Source organism: Rattus norvegicus, unplaced genomic scaffold (genome assembly GCF_021556685.1).
Source record: "Rattus norvegicus strain SHRSP/BbbUtx unplaced genomic scaffold, alternate assembly SHRSP_T2T unassigned-0000115, whole genome shotgun sequence".
In the NCBI taxonomy this organism is placed as follows: domain Eukaryota; kingdom Metazoa; phylum Chordata; class Mammalia; order Rodentia; family Muridae; genus Rattus; species Rattus norvegicus.
In genome coordinates this window covers 314,695-320,000 of record NW_028238836.1, presented here as the reverse complement: position 1 = coordinate 320,000, position 5,306 = coordinate 314,695, and the positions used below count along the sequence as shown (strand labels likewise).

At 55.1% G+C, this 5,306-nt stretch overlaps 1 long non-coding RNA gene across 1 annotated transcript in view; it reads right to left on the bottom strand.

Moving 5' to 3' along the window:
• LOC147997549 (uncharacterized) overlaps nucleotides 1-3,963 on the bottom strand; it is an 18,244-nt gene extending 14,281 nt beyond the window's left edge. Inside the window, exon 1 of the long non-coding RNA XR_015647759.1 lies at nucleotides 3,825-3,963. This is a non-coding gene — a long non-coding RNA (uncharacterized LOC147997549). The remainder of the gene's footprint in view (nucleotides 1-3,824) is intronic.
• Nucleotides 3,964-5,306: the final 1,343 nt, after the last annotated feature.

Sequence of the window (5,306 nt, the reverse complement as noted above, 5' to 3'; positions counted from 1 at the left end):
CATTCGCGGACCGGGGGACCTGCGACAGGTCCCCGCCGAGGGCCAGGCCTCTTCAAGGCGCACACAAAGGAGGAGCCTTGACTTGAGGGAGTCCGGTCTTTAAAAGGGCCAGCCGCGATCGCTCAGCACCACCCTAACCGCGCAGGGCCCGCGGGTGAAGGCACCAAAAACATAGGCACGGGGTGGGCGCTCACCCAACGGAAGGAGCCTTTTAACCGCACACTCAACTCCTCGACCCCCTTTTCTGTCACCGTGCAGAAAGCCGGCAACTAGGACAAGGGAAAGCGCAGGCACAAGCACCATGGAGCACAGGAGGCACGCCGGGGAGCGGGGCGCCACCGCCAACTCAGAAGCGGGCACCTTGGTGGTCAAAGCCCGGAACGCTCCAGGAGCACCGCAAGGCTCACACAAAGCAGGGCGCGTGCACACACCATTCGGGAAGGGTATGCACCGCAGCGGGTCTACCACCTTCCCCCGGCACGGGGGAAGAGGGCCGCGAAGCAGTGAACGGCGTGGGGGCAAGCGCCCCCGACACGTCCACAGGGACACCGCGAACCACAGCAACAAGTGTGCGGGTCGCGCTCGTGCCGGACAGCCGCACCCCTGACTTCCACACACCACCCTGCAAAGGAATGGGGAGGAGAGACGAGGGGCCCGCTGGCAGAACGAGAAGAGCGGTCGCCATTCGCGCTGAATGACCATTCGCCATGAATGTCCGTCCCTCGCCTGGCGCGGCTTAGCCCCGGCCCGAAGAGAACGCGGCAGCACCACATCGATCCAACGGGAGCGAGACACGCCATGCATCGGGAACAACGGGCGTGAGAGCTTTCTAACACGCACTGGACGGGAATACGAGCGAGAAGAGCGAGAGAGAGCACGGGAAGAAGTCGCTAACACTGCCACACACACACAAAAAAAAAAAAATTTACCCTTCTCGAGGGCGAGAAAAAAGGAAGCGTTGCACTCGGGAGGCGTGGCGTGGAAGAACGGGACTCAACGGGCAGCGGAGGTTCGGAACTCCTTCAAAAAAAAATAAAATAAAAAAAAATAAAAAAAAAAATAAAATCCCCTTCGAAGGAGAAAAGGTGCAACTCGGGAGGCACACAGCAGGAAAGAAAGGGACACACCACCAAGCAGGGGAGGTTCGGGAACCCTTCCAAAAAAAAAAAAAAAAAAAAACAAAAAACAAATAAAAAAACCGGTCGGCCGCAGAGGAGCACGCCAGGGGGTCACTAGCACCAAACGGGAAAACCCTTCCAGTCGCACTCGGCACCAACGACTCCTACCGGTAACGGACGACAACCACCACGGGGAAATCGGGAACGCCTGACACGCGGGACGGTTGTCATAAAGCTGCCCCAGAGAGCACAGGCAAGCAAGCACGGGAAAGCAGGAAGCGCGTACTCATGGGGGGGACGCTAAGCTTCAAGCATCGAAGAGGCCCATGCGCAGAAGAAAAGAGCTAGGGCTGGACAAGCAAACAGCCTTGGTGCAAGCCTCTTCCAACGTCCTTTAATGACAAAAGAGTCAAAAGGACAGCGTGTCAGCATATATCTCCAGGTACAATAAGGACAGATAGCAAAGATGAAAAGTGTAAAAGACACAGGGATAAACATGACAGGCCACACGGAACGTCTGGAAGTCATGTTCGGTGACGTGTCCCCAAGAGGTCCCCATGTAGAAAGAGAACCGGACCGCAAAGGAACAACTGGTCGACCTTAGAACCCTGAGTGCTCACAGACCGAGGAGGCCATGGTGATAGCCTGAACACAGCTTCCCCTCGGCCTCAGAAGTCCATGCTCCCGCTGGCAGGGACCGGGGAGGATCCTGGAAAAAATAGTCTCGGAGGCGCCCCCTAGCCGGGACACCTCGGCTCGGAGGCCGGGGACACAGCACCCTCTCGGCCTCAGAGGTCCAGGCTCCCGCTATCAGGGACCGAAGGGACTCTGGAAAAGAAAAAAAAAATCCGTGGCGCCACCTAGCCGGGCCACCTCGGCTCGGAGGCCGGGGACACAGCACCCTCTCGGCCTCAGAGGTCCAGGCTCCCGCTATCAGGGACCGAAGGACTCCTGGAAAAGAAAAAAAAAAAAAAAAACTCCGTGGCGCCCCTAGCCGGGCCACCTCGGCTCGGAGGCCGGGACACAGCACCCTCTCGGCCTCAGAGGTCCAGGCTCCCGCTATCAGGGACCGAAGGGACTCCTGGAAAAGAAAAAAAAAAAAAAAAACCCGGGGCGCCCCCTAGCCGGGCCACCTCGGCTCGGAGGCCGGGGACACAGCACCCTCTCGGCCTCAGAGGTCCAGGCTCCCGCTATCAGGGACCGAAGGGACTCCTGGAAAAAAAAAAAAAAAAATCCGTGGCGCCACCTAGCCGGGCCACCTCGGCTCGGAGGCCGGGGACACAGCACCCTCTCGGCCTCAGAGGTCCAGGCTCCCGCTATCAGGGACCGAAGGGACTCTGGAAAAAAAAAAAAAAAAAAAAAACTCCGTGGCGCCCCCTAGCCGGGCCACCTCGGCTCGGAGGCCGGGGACACAGCACCCTCTCGGCCTCAGAGGTCCAGGCTCCCGCTATCAGGGACCGAAGGGACTCCTGGAAAAGAAAAAAAAAAAAAAACTCCGTGGCGCCCCTAGCCGGGCCACCTCGGCTCGGAGGCCGGGGACACAGCACCCTCTCGGCCTCAGAGGTCCAGGCTCCCGCTATCAGGGACCGAAGGGACTCCTGGAAAAGAAAAAAAAAAAAAAAACTCCGTGGCGCCCCCAGCCGGGCCACCTCGGCTCGGAGGCGGGACACAGCACCCTCTCGGCCTCAGAGGTCCAGGCTCCCGCTATCAGGGACCGAAGGACTCCTGGAAAAGAAAAAAAAAAAAAACTCCGTGGCGCCCCTAGCCGGGCCACCTCGGCTCGGAGGCCGGGGACACAGCACCCTCTCGGCCTCAGAGGTCCAGGCTCCCGCTATCAGGGACCGAAGGGCTAAAAAAAAAAAAAAAAAAAACCGTGGCGCCCCCTAGCCGGGCCACCTCGGCTCGGAGGCCGGGGACACAGCACCCTCTCGGCCTCAGAGGTCCAGGCTCCCGCTATCAGGGACCGAAGGGACTCCTGGAAAAGAAAAACTCCGTGGCGCCCCCTAGCCGGGCCACCTCGGCTCGGAGGCCGGGGACACAGCACCCTCTCGGCCTCAAAAGTGTCTATGGTCCCGCTGGCTGGGACCGAAGGGACTCCTGAAAAAGAAAAAAAAAAAAAACTCCGTGGCGCCCCCTAGCCGGGCCACCTCGGCTCGGAGGCCGGGGACACAGCACCCTCTCGGCCTCAAAAGTGTCTATGGTCCCGCTGGCTGGGACCGGAGAGGAGGGAAGAAATAAAAATAAAATAAAATAAAATAAAAAATTTAAAAAAAAAATTGGAAAAAAAAAAATCCGGGACGGGGCCCAAGCCTTCTGGTCGACCTCATCCAGCTGCCACCAACCCCTCCTTGTGTCCCAATAGGTCGTACAGCCACCCTCCTCCCCTGAAGTTCTCCAGGTACAACCTCCTAGCTAGAGATGGTCCCCAGACAGGACGGCGTCTCCGTCGCGCACCCGCCTGCTTGCCTGTCACCCTCTCACCCTGGCCGGCTCACCACAGGCACTTCCCCGTCCTTTGTCACCAACCGGGGGACAGGAGCGTTGCGGAAACTTGTCGCCACCAGGTGTCGCCCGACAGCGATCTCGATCAAGCAAACCAATACAGACTGTCACGCCGCCGCCGCCACACACACTCATTCCGTCTCTCCAGAGTGACCTCCCTAGCTCAGGGGACACTCACCCACGCACAACGGGGCAGGTACCCACCACTTCTCCCGAATGGCACAAACGGTCCCGGTTGTCCCGCCGGAACACAGTGAACGCGGGATGGACTCGGGGCCAACCCCTCAGGCACCCAGAAAAGGAAAGTAGGACGGAGCGGTGAAAACAGGCCACCTCTAAGTGAAAGGACATGCACTCTCGAATCGGTTAACAATTAGCAAGGAACAGGCACAGTTAGGAAAAGGAGCGTCCAAACTCCGGCGTGAGGGGAGGGTGGCGGCGACCTCAGTTCCACACCATTTTTAAATGGCTCACTCATTTTTAAAACCCTCCACCGATCCCGATGGGGGGAGGGGGTTGTTGTTGTTCTCTGTTCCTCGCTGCCACCGCCAGCCGGCACTCACCAAACCACACACCTGCCACCTCTTTGGAAGACTAAACACAGAGAGTAAATTAAAAGAATGGTGGAATGATGGTGGAATGGTTAAAATTCCCGTGATTTGTTTTCACTCTGATCAAAACATACTTATTTTGTGCATTTGCATTCCCTTGTTCACACGTGCCTCTGTGTGTGTGGGGGAGGGAGGGAGGGAGGGAGGGAGGGAGGGAGAAAGAGAGAGAGAGAGAGAGAGAGAGAGAGAGAGAGAGAGAGAGAGAGAGAGCCAATTTAAAAAATAAAAACATGGTTAAATACAGCCACTTTGGGAAGATTGCTAGAGAGAATGCAGTCCAGAGTATGGAGGCCAGAGCTCTGGACGCTCTAGACCACAGGTCTCCCATCTCCCATATACCAGGCACCCAGCACCACCATCCCTACTTTGTTTGTTTGTGCGTTTGTTTGCTTGCTTGTTACATTAGTTTCATCCCAAGTTAATAATTATATATTTTTTTCTATGCACGTATTTAGTTGCAGGGGAACTCTTCTTTAGGACAGGCAGACTTAGCTAGTTAGTTAGCCAGTCAAAAGTACGTAAAAAATTTATATCAACATAAATATCATTCACTAAGAAATCCTATCTGAAGAAAAAGAAAGAAAGGAAGAAAGAAGGAAGGGAGGGAGGGAGGGAGGGAGAGGGAGAGAGAGAGAGAGAGAGAGAAAGAAAGAGGAAAACTGGCAGACTTAGTTTTAGTGTTTTTGTTATTGTTTATTCAAGATATTGTTTCAGGGCTGGAGAGACGGCTCAGCGGTGAAGAGCACTGACTGCTCTTCCAGAGATCCTTAGTTCAAATCCCAGCAACCACATGGTGGCTCACAACCATCTGTAATGGAATCCTCTCCTTGTGTGTTGAAGACAGTGACAGTGTGCTCATAAAATAAATAAACAATAAAAAATATGTTTGAAGATTAAAGAAAAAACTCTCTCTCTCTCTCTCTCTCTCTCTCTCTCACACACACACACACACACAAATAAACTCTGTAATAAAATCAATGTGACTTCATGATCAAACTTCTATAGTCAATAGGACTAGAGAGAACACATGTCTGTAAAATAAAAGCAGAACCTTTTCTGCTTTGTTTTGTTTTGC